The sequence below is a fragment of the Simochromis diagramma genome, unplaced genomic scaffold (genome assembly GCF_900408965.1).
Source record: "Simochromis diagramma unplaced genomic scaffold, fSimDia1.1 OVJJ01000143.1, whole genome shotgun sequence".
In the NCBI taxonomy this organism is placed as follows: Eukaryota; Metazoa; Chordata; class Actinopteri; order Cichliformes; family Cichlidae; genus Simochromis; species Simochromis diagramma.
Genome location: NW_024387390.1, coordinates 44,572 through 61,028, shown reverse-complemented (window position 1 = coordinate 61,028; position 16,457 = coordinate 44,572). Strand labels below are relative to the sequence as shown.

Below are 16,457 nucleotides of genomic sequence, written 5' to 3'. Positions count from 1 at the left end.
ATCATGAAGGTCGAGGCGAGACATGGAGGGAATGACACGGGAGCAGGACTCACTCACTATTAAATGCTGAAGCAAAGCTACAGAGAGGGGCGTTTCTCCAGGATTGCGGTGGAGTGAGGAAAAGAACAACATGTCTGAGGTGAGTTTCTGGACTTACACTAGGAAAAAGGCTCTATTTTTTGTTGCCTACATTGTAGAAGGTGACTTTGTCTCTAAACAGTAAAATGGGCAGTCAGGGGTTAAAGTGGATTCAGCAGGTGGAGGAACCCTAAAATCAGTTGCAACAGCTCAGTGTGGGGAAAACATTCACGACTCAGTATAATTACTGCTGAGAGCTCCAGTAGATTTTCTGAATGTACAGGCTGTGATCAGCTGACCTGCTGCTCTTTGTGGATTTACACAAGTGAATTCAACCAGATGTCAGCAGATGTTTCATTAGTTGAACTGATTTCCATCCTCTACACTGACAGTAAACTGTTTATGCTTTTTATTAGACACTATTCAGCTGGTATGAAGGTGAAATTCAGTGAATCTTAACTTCAAATTCATCTCTGCTACACTTGATGTAACCAAACTCTGAGCATGAAACCACAGCCACTGTGCAGCAGTCACACACTGTTCTGCAGCAAACTAACCTGTTTATCCTGCACTAACCTGCAACCTTTAAATAGCACAGTTAGTCTGCCTCAGTTTGTTTAGCAGCACGTTTCAGGATATGAAAAAACATAATGTCACATGTACAGAACCAATATCTGATTTAAAAACATGAAGACTTACATGTGAGCTTTACAATCAGTCGTTGGGCCAAAAGCAAGAAAAAGGAAACACTTGAAGCCCTGACTATGACACATAGTTTTGCCACTTTTATTTCTTTTTCTGTGATATTGCTGGTGATTAATACACCAACAGGAATGAATTCCATGTGTTACTGTTTAATCTCAAAGCAGTTTGATTTGAGGCTCGCAGTGACAAAATAATAACTCCCCTTAAAGGTGTTAAACCTAAAGTAATGAAGGTCTCCTAAAGGTCTCTTAGCATTAGACTCTTGCTATTTCTGTGCCTTCATTCTAATGTGTACACTCTGTGTTTAGTTCCTCTGGACGTGGCCCTGTTTTCCCGGAGCAGATCCTTAGTTTTGAATGATTGGAGAGTGGCTATAGCGAGCAGTGAGTGAGCGAAGAGAAGCTTTCCCTGTCCTCCCCACCTTGGATTTCCTGGAGCCTGGACCCCGTCACACTTGTATATAGCACAATTCCCTGCACTGTCTGTACACATACCTGCTGTAATAAACTATTTCTCCTCAAAGTGAAGAGTCCTGCGTGTGAGTCCTCAGTGAACGGTGACATCATTACAGTAACAAAGTATTTGTACTTCATTACTTCCTTCCTCATGCTGTAACCCTCGATTTCATTTGGTGTGTTTTTTTGATGAGATGCAGCTTTCCACACCATCTTTTCACCTATTGCTGATCACCACACTGTGTTTTGTGAAAGAGAAATCATTTCCTGCATGGAGACTAAACGGATCCTGAAGCACAATTACATTAACTCAGAGGGTACAGCAACTGTTGCAGTTTGTCTTGAAACAACTGTAATCTCCACATTGGACTTTTTTCTCAATTGAATTACGATTTTAATCTCAAAATTGAAACTTTATTTTCAATGTTATCTATAATAGTTTCTCTTAATGTGGCCGTAATACTCATTCGTACAGCAACATTGCCAGCAAACTGAAATTGGAAAAAAAGATGTAAGCAAAAAAAACACAAAGATGTAGGTTTCAAAACTTAGTTAATAATAGAAAAAAAATTTATTCGCACTTTACGGTTTCAATTCACCTTTTTTTCAGTTTCATTTTTTCCCCTTTCGATACAACATTTTCGTGTTAATTATTCTCAGTTTCATTTTAAGGTGGCATCATTTTAACCCCCCACACACACAGAGGGTCCATAACACTCACATTTCCAGAGTGTAACAACCAACCACCTGTGTGAAATCTGAAATGCCCATGGTGTTGATTCTATATATATTTAGCTAAAATCTACACATTTATTTGGGGAAAAATTGGCTGTGGTTCTAAAGATCTGTGATGGTTACGTGTTCACTGACACCTGATTTATGCATACACAGTTATTGTGGTTCATTTCATTATGTCTTGGATTTGTCTGAATGTTGTGCCTGCTCCTTTATCAGCCTTTGTTTCCTGCATGTACAGCTTATGTGATTATTGACTAGGAGGGTTTGCAGTTTCATCAAAACACGAGTTGTTTGTTGCTTTCATTATAACTTTGCTGACTATGGCTGCTTATACATTGCAGAGTCAGACTATTACATTAATACGCAATTATTGACCCTGGATAGCTCAGTCGCTAGAGCATCAGACTTTTAAGGGTCCAGGGTTCAAGTCCCTGTTTGGGTGCCTTTACTGAATTTCGCAGAGGAACCCACCCGAGAGATTAATAAAGTTTTATCTTATCTTGTGTAATGTAGGGGAGAAATTCTTATAGTGACAAATATTTGACATGATTGCCAAGTTGTCAAAGCACCGTGTCAGGTCTTTGAAAACTGTAATGCCCTTTCAGCTTCCCGCTGGACTAAACATGCCTTGTTGTTTCTTTCAAATCTGTCTAAACACATGCATGTTGTATTAGTTGATGAATTAAAATGGAAAATGGTGCTTTTGCCACTGAAGTCTGAATATGTGCCACTGGCAATGCAGTACTAGTTGACTTCTTTTTGCTTTCCCCCCAGTATGCTATGATTTGCAGTTGTTGATTTTCTGGTGGAGGTGGATCCAAAATTATTTGCAATTGGTTTACAGGACTGGTGAAGGACTCTTGTTTCTGGTCACCAGGGAGAGTCCGTATCACAAAGGCTGTGAAGGATGCAGCTGCTGTAGATCAGAGGTGCCAAACAGGGTAAGCATTTATTGAAAACACTAAAACAATGTTTTTTGAACATAAATATGAATAAAAACAGACAGGAATATTGTTTCAGAAATAAAGAATAACTTCTAATAACCGTCATAAGTTTTCAAACATGTCTTTTCCTGTCGTGTTGCATCGATTTAATGTCCAATTTCCTCTGAAACGGGCATATTGGAGTTCACTTCACGGATGAAGATGGCCAGCTGTGTAATGTCCATCATGTCTGTACTTTTATCCACAGCTAGACAGTGAGCTATAAAGTATTTGCTTCTTTCACACGACTGTGTTCTTAAATCAGTGGTCATCTCACAAACCCGATCAGCAACCGTATTTCTACTCAAGCTCACATTTGCCAATATCTGGGTTACCGTTAGAGTTAACCCTAACACTAGCTCTTCTACTTTCTGTATGAGAACTGTGACTACATGGAAGGAGGTAACACAGACGATCCGACAAAGAAAGAAGGCACACAGACTAAATACACACAAAGGAGATTAGGGAAAGTGGAAACACATGAGGAAACAGCAGACACCACAGGGAAAGTGACACTAAAACACGCACACACACAGCAAGCTTGACGAACCAACAAGGGAGACTTAAACACAAGCATACTGAAAGTAAAAGACAGACCGCATAATGCTGTGAACAAGAACAGACACAAGGCCGTAGAAGAAAATCTAAACCATGATGAAACTCAGCTAAAACCTAAATGATGATCAACACCAGAACTTAACATATGTTCATTATCATGGGAGAGAAGAAAAAACTATAAAACAAATCAAAAAGATGGGTCGCAGACCCTGACACAGAACAGAAACTGGACTTGATTGACACTCTGAATTATTGAATCTGTAGCTTTTGTCTCATTAGCGCTTCATTTTGCCGAGCCATGAATAACAATATGAATGAATGAATCTATATAAAAAGGATCTTGCAGGCATAAATGTATGCTGGGCTGGATGTGGCCCACGGGCCTCGAGTTTGACACGTATCCTCTAGATACTGAACAACTACAGAAAACATTTCTCCTGTGGCCTGCAGTTTCTGCATCTCACTGTCTGAAATACACAACGTAAACATCACTTTAATACTTTTTGCTTGTTAGAATAATGAACTACAGAAAGACGTCATCTTACCTAATAACTGCTGAGCACTGTTTGACTGGGACACAATGGGCACCTCTGCAGTCGACTCTGAATCTATATAGAAATGATCTCGTGGGCCGGATATAAACGTACGTTGGGCCAGATGTGGCCCGCAGGCCTCGAGTTTGACACATGATGTAGATTGATGGGTTTGTAAACGAGATAATGAAAGATTATATTTGGTACACTCAGGTGTGTGTCTATAATACACACCAAACAGGTGGAAAAAGAGGAAAAAACTTGTATTCTTATATAAAAAGCATGGTTATTTCTGTTGCGGCAGTGATTATAATACAAAAACAAAACAAAATGCAAGATTTTTTTTGAGATATTTATTTTTTGCAGGAACACTGCTTTATATATGCTTTAATTAATGCAGCAGCCTCTGTTGTTCTGACAGTTACAAGTTTAGAATCTGGTCATGTGACTATAACCATGAGACATGTATGTCCAGAGTTCACTCATGTTGGACTTTTCATTTATTTATATAGAAGAAAGTGTTAACAAGTTTAAACGTTGAGGTGAGCAGTAAATAAAAGGGTTAAACACACAGTTTCACTCTCTAACTGCTCCTCTTCCTGGAGTGAAGCACAGCCTGATAACCCTCCCTCTTCTTCCTGCTCTTAAACACAGCACCTCCTCTCTGTCCACGTGTTTCCTCGTTCCCTCCCCTTCAGATCTGCACTTTGAAGATGGGTGTAACCAACATGTGGTGACGTGTAAGAGCTGACAGGCTCCATTCACTGCAGAAACATGTTGTTGAGATCAGAGCTCAGACTAGTTTCAGTTATAAGGAAGAGAAACTCACACAGTCACTGACACTGAGAGGAGAAATGGCACAGAAAGGAGTTCAGCTGGACCGAGAAACCTTCTCTTGTTCCATCTGTTTGGATCTACTGAAGGATCCGGTGACTACAGCCTGTGGACACAGCTACTGCAGGAACTGTATTAAAGTTTCTGGGATGAAGAGGACAGGAAGGGAATCCACAGCTGCCCTCAGTGCAGGAAGACTTTCACACCGAGGCCTGTCCTGGAGAAAACACCATGTTAGCAGCTTTAGTGGAGCAGCTGAAGAAGACTGGACTCCAAGCTGCTCCAGCTGATCACTGCTATGCTGGACCTGAAGATGTGGCCTGTGATGTCTGCACTGGGAGGAAGCTGAAAGCCATCAAGTCCTGTTTGGTGTGTCTGATCTCCTACTGTGAGAAACACATTCAGCTTCATTTTGAGTCTCCTGCCTTTGAAAAAACAAGCTGGTGGCCCCCTCCAAGAAGCTCCAGGAGAACATCTGCTCTCGTCATGATGAGGTGATGAAGATTTTCTGTCGTACTGATCAGCAGAGTATCTGTTATCTCTGCACAATGGATGAACATAAAGGCCATGAAACAGTCCCAGCTGCAGCAGAAAGGACTGAGAAGCAGAAGGAGCTCGAGGTGAGACGACTAAACATCCAGCAGAGAATCCAGGAGCGAGAGAAAGATGTGAAGCTGCTTCAACAGGAGGTGGAGGCCATCAATGGCTCTGCTGATAAAGCAGTGGAGGACAGTGAGAAGATGTTCACTGAGCTGATCCGTCTCCTCCAGAAAAGAAGCTCTGATGTGAAGCAGCAGGTCAGATCCCAGCAGGAAACTGAAGTGAGTCGAGTCAAAGAGCTTCAGGAGAAGCTGGAGCAGGAGATCGCTGAGCTGAAGAGGAAAGACGGCGAGCTGGAGCAGCTCTCACACACAAGGTTCACAACCAGTTTCTACACAACTACCCCTCACTGCTCAGCACTCAGTGAGTCTAACACACTCATCCAGCATCATATTCGTCCTCTGAGCTACTTTGAGGATGTGACAGCAGCTGTGTCAGAGACCAGAGATAAACTACAGGACATTTCTGAGAGAGGAATGGACAGACATCTGCACTGACAGTCACTGAAGTGGATGTTTTACTGTCACCACCAGAGCCAAAGACCAGTAGCTGGATTCTTAAAATATTCACAATGAAATCAACTGGATCCAACACAGCAAACACACTCTGTTATTATCTGAGGGACAGAAAAGTAAACCAGAATGAACAACAACAGTCTTATTCTGATCATCCAGACAGATTCACTGATTATTCTCAGGTCCTGAGTAGAAAGAAAGTCTGACTGGACGTGTTACTGAGGTGTGACGTGGAGAGGGGGAGAAGTTGTGTAGCAGTCGCATACAAGATATCAGCAGAGCAGGGAGCCTATATGAGGTGTATTGGATACATAACAAATCTTGGGCATTATATTGTGACACAAACAGTTATATATTTCTTCACAAGAATGCCCAAACTGTCCTCTCAGGTCCTCCGTCCTCCAGAGTAGGAGTGTACCTGGATCACAGAGCAGGTATTCTGTCTTTCTCAGCGTCTCTGAAACCATGACTCTCCTCCACAGAGTCCAGACCAACATTCACTCAGCCGCTCTATGCTGGACTTATCTTGGACTTGGATCCACTGCAGAGTTGATTAAAGTCAATAAGAGAAACAGGTTCATGTTGATCCCTGACCATTATATGTACTTGTGTAGTTTCTAAATGAGGCTTACATTTTAGCAGCTGAGAAGTTCAGTTGGTCCATTGATGTGTGAAATAATATTGCACTGATTTCAAACTGTACTTACATTTATATACCTTACATCTATAAATCTGAATTTGTTTCTTATGGCTGATAATCATGTGAGTTTAAATGATACTACTCTTCATATTCAGCATGTTTTGAAATTCTGTCATCAGTCTGGTTAGTGGTTTTATTCTGTAGTTGCTGTTAGTGGGTTGTCAAATGCAACAATATATTGGAGCGCAGTGATTCATCCGTTAGTCACTGATTAGAGAATTGATGGTTTTATCATTAATTTTTCGTCACATTTAAGCTGCTTCCAGTTTCTGAAATGTGAAGAGATTGTTGATTTTCTTGATCATATATGACTGTAAACTAATGTCTTTGAGGTGTTTGAACTTTTAAAATGAACAAAAAATTAATCCTTGAGGTTTTGATATTATATTATCCATTATTATTTAGTATTATTATTATTTATCTACAAGGATGACATTTAATGTCTTTTTTGAGATGAAAGCTTGATCACACTCACTATTTATACATTTAAATATAAACAACCAAATCAGTGTTCCCCAACCCCCGGGGCCCCAGACAGGACCAGGCAGCAAGAGAAGAAAACATTTTTTTGTACCGATACTGGTTTATTTTGTTTGTATTTATCAACAACACCTTAATAGCCGGTCGGTTTGACACACAAAAAGGTTCGGGACGTTGAACTAAATAACACAGGTCTGTATATTGTGGAGGATAGACATGTTTCTTGCCCTGAGCTGTGTCTGTCAGGCAGAGCGTCTCCACAAATCTGAAGCTTCTGATTTGGAGAAAATGAGCTGAGGGAGACACCTGGTGGACAAACACAGACATGACAGGAAGAAAGACTAAAGTGCAGAGTGGAGACAAACAGCTGGAAATACTTGTTGGAAAGGATTGTCATGCTTCAGACAAACACACAGCACACACTCTAACAGTCCTTTATTTGCACTGAAGGAGACACGTGAAGAAACCAAATCACACAATAATGAAGTGAACACATTTATAGTCAGTGTTCAAGACGATGGATAGAAATGAGAATCATGGAGCATTTATGCATTTTTACGTCTGTCTTACAGCAGAAGCAGCATTTACATGAACTCACTGGCCTTTTTCCACTGAACGCTCTCTTCTTCATCACCTCATCTTCCTCTTCTGACTGATGCTGAGCTCCAACCCTTTTTACTTCCTGGAGATGATTCATACTCACTGAAAATTTTACTCATGACACAGAAACTGTTCAGTTATTCTTCATTTATTAGTCTGTTTATCAGAACCTCTGTTGATTTTACATGTAAAGGATTTTTCTTCTATCACTGACCTTTTAAGGGTTTTCTCTTAGTAGTTTTTGGGGAGTTTTTAATTAGATTTACAGCTTCAGAATAACTTTGTGATGTCAGATTAGAAAGTCTGTGTCCAACCCTGGTGTTTGATCAGATGTTTGATCCCTGCAGGGTTGGATTTTTTATATGAATGTTGAATTTGTTGTTTTGGAACTGAGTTAGATTTTTATTGATGGATGACTCGTTGTAAAAAGTGGATCTACCAACAGTTTATTTCTTTGTTATTAACCAGCAAGACGACTTTTCCCCAGAAACAGAGTTTTGATTAGTGGAACTGACAAACAGTTTGAGGCTGATTTGGCTGATATGGGTGAATATTGTTGCAGATAATGATAATGTGAGACACTTACTGACATGTACAGATGGATTTTCCAAGTATGCATGCAGGTGTCTTTCAAACCAAGGCAGCAGCATCTGTTGCATCTGCTTTTCAGGATGTTCTGAGTGAAGGACGTGTTACCTGTTAAACTTCAAACAGATGAAGGCGAGGAGTTTAATAATAAACATTTCCATCAGCTGATGGTTCAGTTTAACATCACACATTGATTAAACCAAGTTTTGTGGAACGTTTTAACAGAAGCTTTTAAGGGCCGTATGTGAAAATACTTCACATCTGTTAACTTATGAAGACGTGTAAACGTGGTCCAGGACCTTGTGCTGTCAAGGCCGAGCAGCCGGTGTAAAGAGGTTGGAGCCAAAAAGCTGACTCAGTACATGTTTGTTTGATTTGAATGAAAACTTGATTTATAGCAGGGATCATGAAGGTCGAGGCGAGACATGGAGGGAATGACACGGGAGCAGGACTCACTCACTATTAATGCTGAAGCAAAGCTACAGAGAGGGGCGTTTCTCCAGGATTGCAGTGGAGTGAGGAAAAGAACAACATGTCTGAGGTGAGTTTCTGGACTTACACTAGGAAAAGGCTCTATTTTTTGTTGCCTACATTGTAGAAGGTGACTTTGTCTCTAAACAGTAAAATGGGCAGTCAGGGGTTAAAGTGGATTCAGCAGGTGGAGGAACCCTAAAATCAGTTGCAACGGCTCAGTGTGGGGAAAACATTCACGACTCAGTATAATTACTGCTGAGAGCTCCAGTAGATTTTCTGAATGTACAGGCTGTGATCAGCTGACCTGCTGCTCTTTGTGGATTTACACAAGTGAATTCAACCAGATGTCAGCAGATGTTTCATTAGTTGAACTGATTTCCATCCTCTACACTGACAGTAAACTGTTTATGCTCTTTTTATTAGACACTATTCAGCTGGTATGAAGGTGAAATTCAGTGAATCTTAACTTCAAATTCATCTCTGCTACACTTGATGTAATCAAACTGAGCATGAAACCACAGCCACTGTGCAGCAGTCACACACTGTTCTGCACTTAAATCCATCACAGTGCAGCAAACTAACCTGCACTTTAAACCCGAATAAGTTACCAGAACTCAAAAAAATTGAGGCAATCGATTGCCTCAATTTTTTTGAGTTGATCAACTCAAAAGTCAAATTTTTCCAGAACATAAAAGTTTGGATTACATGGTACTTGTATCTTTTGAGAACGGTCAACTCAAATATTTGCAGTTAATATGACTTAAAATTTCAAGTTTATAAATTCAAAGGAATAAGTTCACAGAACTTATAAAAACGAGTACACAACCACAACATTTTATGTTAACAAAACTCAAATGTTTATTAGTTTGTGTTGTCATTATTTTAAGTACACGTTAGTCAAATATGTTGACTACTTGATACTTAAAAACATGTGACCCAAAACTTAAAATTTTTGAGGCAATTGATTGCCTCAATTACACTGAGTATCGGTAACTTAATATGCAAAAGTCATAAACATCTGTCATTGAACAGTATCTTGCCTGCTCCCTTTTAGCTTTAATTCTCTTTAATTTATGTTGAAATTAAATACATTTTCTTTAAAAAATTAAATAAATTAAAAATAATTAACAAAAACATTTATAAATTAAAATAAGTAGACCAAAAATTGTTTAGTCAGGAAAACTGTCAGAGTAATAAAAAATAATGCCAAATAATAATAAATAATATCAAAATGTGCTTTTGGCTCTCTGGCTAATATCTGAATAAGGCAACAGGGCAGCAATTTGAGTGAATTACAATGCTATTTGTTTTACATTAACCAGTATCAAACAGTGAAATTTAGGTCATCTTGCGCAGCCCACAATGTTTTAGAAATAGTATTACGAAAAACATTAAAACATACAAAACATTAGTGTTGCTTTGCATTATGTTAATGAGAACAAACTCTGGGGTAGCTGAGGTGAAGTGCATAGATCAGTCCAAACATTACCAGAAGGCTTCACCAAATCTGGGGAGACTGAACACGGCATCACTTTCAATGACGACAGAGATTTTCACAGGTTGGTAGTGTACTGGACTTGTCATGTCATGGTCACTGATGACAGTGAAGAGGGCCACTTCAACACCATCAAGTTCCAACTCATCAGATTCGTCCTGAATGAATAAAAAAGAGATACTAATCACAATCTAACCCAAGAAATATAACAGACGACATATAATTTCTCATTTTACCAACTCCCGTTGAGATCCAATACCTCTTTTACAAGGGAGACCTGGGTCTCACTGTAAGAGGTGAAAAACAGAAGATCCATGTTCTGCACACATAAATCAGCTAATTCACCAGAGAATCAAGTGGTGTGAGATAGACTGAAACTAAGCTAAAGGAAATACACAGGAAAATGTTTTACTAAACATCTTATCACTTTCAACAAAACACCAATTCAGTTCATTCGTAGTGAGGAGACAGAAAAGACCACACAAGGAAACCATATGGGTAGACTAAACAAAGGTAAGTCCAAACAGTGCATCAAAATACATGTTTGTAATTTGATGCACTGTTTATATACACAGTAGTATCTGTTAGATACTTAAGGACACTCACAGTGCAGGTTCTGAAAAATCCAGAGACATCCTCACGCAGATAGACAGGAAGGGCGTGGAGAACGGTAGTGTGCTTGGTGTGGATATCATGGATTTCCTATTGCCAGATAAAAACAGAATTTTATATACTGGTGAGTTTACTGAACAACAACAGTCAAATCAGAACATATGTCCACAAATAACCTGTTCACATCTTTAATACAGTCAAACAAATAGCAAACACAAAGTGGACTAATAGCAAAATTCAAAAAGCTCATTTAAATCATTGAACCTGTCCAATGTTCCACTGGTTCAACCTATGAAATGTGTAACAATCTATTATTACCTGTTCATCGTGAATTCTTAGAATTTCAGCCAGGGCATCTGCTGTCTTCCCAGTTTTTGATGCCTTCTGTCTGAATAAGGTCATCAGTCGAGAAAGATGGCGGTCAAGTTCAGCGTAGAATGTATTGGACAGGTTCTGATTTGTAATCTGCTGAAACTCTGCATACAACTACAGCAGAAGGACAATACAGTTCAATTTGAAGAATCTCGCACACCTTTATAAAGCAGCAAAAAGCTGCAACATGAGTAAGAATTACAATTTTCATTTTAAGGAGAGCTGATCCATATTACCCCAGACTCCATTTTTAGAGCAGGCCAGAGGTTCAAGAGCTCCTTCACTGGTGGGCAGGACATCACTATGGTTTGTCTGCGCAGGGGAAATGTGGAAACTCCTTATACTTACAACTTAATATAACAGTTAAGTTATATTAATAAGTGATAAATAATAACAATAAGTGAATTACTATTATCTCACAAAGACATGGTCATGGACTATAGCTAACACTGCTTTAAAATGGCAACCTGTTTTCCTCAAAAAGTTTGTTTTATATAAGAATCTATAGGTGGAAAATAGCATAAGTAAAGTTGGTTTAGTAGTTAGTTTAACATATTTTAAGACAACTCGAGAGAGAGCGAGAGAGGTGATTGGTAGAAGAATTCACAAACAAAATGAATTACCTGGTGTCTTTATCACATCCCCAGTTCTCTTCCTTGACTCTGTCTTAATTCTTGAAGCTGGAATAGAGAGATCCAAAGGCATAAACTGATGAACAATTAAAAAGCATCCAAATGGTGACAAATTATAAATACTTCCATTCATAATTTTTCTCTGTTAATGATCTTTTCATTTAATCCCCAAAGTGTGAATGCATCTCTAGTCAATATACTAAAGCCATCAAGCAAATATTACAATGTTATATGTAATATATATAAAAAACACCTATGGAGACCATCGCTCAAACGCCTAATACACCTGCACCACTTATTCGCACATATAGTTTAAAATATAGCATTTCTAACAAGAAAACGGCTTGAAAGCACTCTCACTGCAGACAGGTATCTCCGCTGTGTAACTGCAGGGAACACGGGCTTGTTTGGACCCAACTATTCTGAGTCATGAGAGGGGGTTTCAAAATTTAGAGAGATTAAAACACTTTGTTTCATACTAGGCGACCGGGCGCCACCCTCTAGAACAAGTACTATCTAACTTTTTAAACAGTCTGCGACCCTCATTACAACAACTTAATGCTAGCTCTGCAAGCGCAAAGTTTCTTCTTCTTTGAGAGCAGCAAAGCACATAAAAAACACGGACCTGACATTTCTGCTATTCTTTTCGACACGCACCCAAAATACAACTAAATATTCGTATTTTAACAATAAACTAATATCAACATTGAAAACTTACTGTAAGTCCAGTGATGCTAGTTGCTGCCATTAGGTCCAACTTTCTCCAGTCGTCCGTGTTGCCTCTTTGGTGCCGTTTCCCGCCCATATACCTTTACTTTTTCTGTGTTTCGTATAGCGGAAAACGATCAGTGTATAATGCTCATTAGCGCCGCCTTTCGCTTCGGAGGGTGAATCAGCTATTAACTCGGAATAAAAATTGATTCCTGCAGCTGCTCAACACTTTAAAAAAAATACATTGATAAGACAATGAATATTAAAATAAATACATTTTGTCTTCTACTAATGCGTTTAAGACAATTTGATTTTACTTATTTGGTGAAACACTTTGAGATTTTATTGTATTTTAGCATGTGCTACATAAATTAAGTTTATTATTAAATCCTACCTACTTGAAACAACAAAAATAACAGGACTTTACCATTCTTATATGTCCTAACTTAACTGTGTTACGTTGTGCTTAAGTTATGATCTTAAGTGATGCTTACTTAATATAGAAATAGTTCATTTCAATCAAAAATTATTAGTTTCATCTACTCAAAAAGAAGAACATGTTACACGAACTTGACATATTTAAGTTAACAGAACTTTTTAAAGACTTTGAGTATACACTACTTAATCTATTTAATTACTTTGAACATTCGGGTTTACAGTGTGTTTATCCTGCACTAACCTGCAACCTTTAAATAGCACAGTTAGTCTGCCTCAGTTTGTTTAGCAGCACGTTTCAGGATATGAAAAAACATAATGTCACATGTACAGAACCAATATCTGATTTAAAAACATGAAGACTTACATGTGAGCTTTACAATCAGTCGTTGGGCCAAAAGCAAGAAAAAGGAAACACTTGAAGCCCTGACTATGACACATAGTTTTGCCACTTTTATTTCTTTTTCTGTGATATTGCTGGTGATTAATACACCAACAGGAATGAATTCCATGTGTTACTGTTTAATCTCAAAGCAGTTTGATTTGAGGCTCGCAGTGACAAAATAATAACTCCCCTTAAAGGTGTTAAACCTAAAGTGATGAAGGTCTCCTAAAGGTCTCTTAGCATTAGACTCTTGCTATTTCTGTGCCTTCATTCTAATGTGTACACTCTGTGTTTAGTTCCTCTGGACGTGGCCCTGTTTTCCCGGAGCAGATCCTTCGTTTTGAATGATTGGAGAGTGGCTATAGCGAGCAGTGAGTGAGTGAAGAGAAGCTTTCCCTGTCCTCCCCACCTTGGATTTCCTGGAGCCTGGACCCCGTCACACTTGTATATAGCACAATTCCCTGCACTGTCTGTACACATACCTGCTGTAATAAACTATTTCTCCTCAAAGTGAAGAGTCCTGCGCGTGAGTCCTCAGTGAACGGTGACATCATTACAGTAACAAAGTATTTGTACTTCATTACTTCCTTCCTCATGCTGTAACCCTCGATTTCATTTGGTGTGTTTTTTTTGATGAGATGCAGCTTTCCACACCATCTTTTCACCTATTGCTGATCACCACACTGTGTTTGTGAAAGAGAAATCATTTCCTGCATGGAGACTAAACGGATCCTGAAGCACAATTACATTAACTCAGAGGGTACAGCAACTGTTGCAGTTTGTCTTGAAACAACTGTAATCTCCACATCTGGACTTTTTTCTCAATTGAATTACGATTTTAATCTCAAAATTGAAACTTTATTTTCAATCTTATCTACAATAGTTTCTCTTAATGTGGCCGTAATACTCATTCGTACAGCAACATTGCCAGCAAACTGAAATTGGAAAAAAAAAGATGTAAGCAAAAAAAACACAAAGATGTAGGTTTCAAAACTTAGTTAATAATAGAAAATAAAATTTATTCGCACATTTTACGGTTTCAATTCACCTTTTTTTCAGTTTCATTTTTTCCCCTTTCGATACAACATTTTCGTGTTAATTATTCTCAGTTTCATTTTAAGGTGGCATCATTTTAACCCCACGCACACACAGAGGGTCCATAACACTCACATTTCCAGAGTGTAACAACCAACCACCTGTGTGAAATCTGAAATGTCCATGGTGTTGATTCTATAATATATATTTAGCTAAAATCTACACATTTATTTGGGGAAAAATTGGCTGTGGTTCTAAAGAGCTGTGATCGTTACGTGTTCACTGACACCTGATTTATGCATACACTGTTATTGTGGTTCATTTCATTATGTCTTGGATTTGTCTGAATGTTGTGCCTGCTCCTTTATCAGCCTTTGCTTCCTGCATGTACAGCTTATGTGATTATTGACCAGGAGGGTTTGCAGTTTCATCAAAACATGAGTTGTTTGTTACTTTCATTATAACTTTGCTGACTATGGCTGCTTATACATTGCAGAGTCAGACTATTACATTAATAAGCAATTATTGAGCCTGGATAGCTCAGTCACTAGAGCATCAGACTTTTAATCTAAGGGTCCAGGGTTCAAGTCCCTGTTTAGGCATCAATCTTTACTGAATTTCGCAGAGGAACCCACCCGAGAGATTAATAAAGTCTTATCTTATCTTGTGTAATGTAGGGGAGAAATTCTTATAGTGACAAATATTTGACATGATTGCCAAGTTGTCAAAGCACCGTGTCAGGTCTTTGAAAACTGTAATGCCCTTTCAGCTTCCTGCTGGACTAAACATGCCTTGTTGTTTCTTTCAAATCTGTCTAAACACATGCATGTTGTATTAGTTGATGAATTAAAATGGAAAATGATGCTTTTGCCACTGAAGTCTGAATATGTGCCACTGGCAATGCAGTACTAGTTGACTTCTTTTTGCTTTCCCCCCAGTATGCTATGATTTGCAGTTGTTGATTTTCTGGTGGAGGTGGATCCAAAATTATTTGCAATTGGTTTACAGGACTGGTGAAGGACTCTTGTTTCTGGTCACCAGGGAGAGTCAGTATCACAAAGGCTGTGAAGGATGCAGCTGCTGTAGATCAGAGGTGCCAAACAGGGTAAGCATTTATTGAAAACACTAAAACAATGTTTTTAGAACATAAATATGAATAAAAACAGACAGGAATATTGTTTCAGAATAAATACACTTAGAATAAAGAATAACTTCTAATAACCGTCATAAGTTTTCAAACATGTCTTTTCCTGTCGTTGTACCGTGCATCGATTTAATGTCCAATATTTCCTCTGAAACGGGCATATTGGAGTTCACTTCACGGATGAAGATGGCCAGCTGTGTAATGTCCATCATGTCTGTACTTTTATCCACCTCAAGACAGTATGCTATAAAGTATTTGCTTCTTTCACACAACTGTGTTCTTAAATCAGTGGTCATCTCACAAACCCGATCAGCAACCGTATTTCTACTCAAGCTCACGTGTCTGAGAAAGTTCTCAGTCATCCAGGTCATCGTAGTCAAAGGAGCTTGCAAAGAAAAGCGTCTGGACTTCTTTAAGTTGCTTGAAGACGTTTCACCTCCCATCCGAGAAGCTTCTTCAGTTCTAAGGTCAAATGGTGGAGAGTCCCAGATATAAACCTAGTGGGGGTATCCCCCCACAGAGGGACAAAAGGACCCCCTGATGATCCTCTAATCGCCTGAGCCAAGGTGTGAAACTGGGTGTGGGTCCCAATCAGCCAGAGTTTTGGGTGTGTTCATTGTGAAACCTGGCCCCACCTTATCATGCGAATTCCTGAGGTCAGATGGCCCAGGATGTGAGTGGGCGTTAAGGCGTCTGGGAAGGGATCTCAAAACTGGATTATAGATGGCAGAGAGTTGGTGTCGTAAACCACCGCCTCTGTTCAAAGATGGTCGCTCACAGTGGACATAGATGGCT

General features: G+C 39.1%; 2 long non-coding RNA genes and 1 other non-coding gene across 3 annotated transcripts; all 3 read left to right on the top strand.

Moving 5' to 3' along the window:
- The first annotated feature begins 7 nt into the window (after positions 1 to 7).
- LOC120720263 lies at positions 8 to 1,310 on the top strand. Its single transcript, XR_005692848.1, has 2 exons — positions 8 to 139; positions 1,092 to 1,310. It is a non-coding gene; the product is annotated as an uncharacterized LOC120720263 (long non-coding RNA).
- Positions 1,311 to 8,712: 7,402 nt separating this feature from the next.
- LOC120720264 lies at positions 8,713 to 13,998 on the top strand. Its single transcript, XR_005692849.1, has 2 exons — positions 8,713 to 8,908; positions 13,780 to 13,998. It is a non-coding gene; the product is annotated as an uncharacterized LOC120720264 (long non-coding RNA).
- Positions 13,999 to 15,047: 1,049 nt separating this feature from the next.
- Positions 15,048 to 15,120, top strand: trnak-uuu. Its single transcript has one exon. It is a non-coding gene; the product is annotated as a tRNA-Lys (tRNA).
- The last annotated feature ends 1,337 nt before the right edge of the window (positions 15,121 to 16,457 follow it).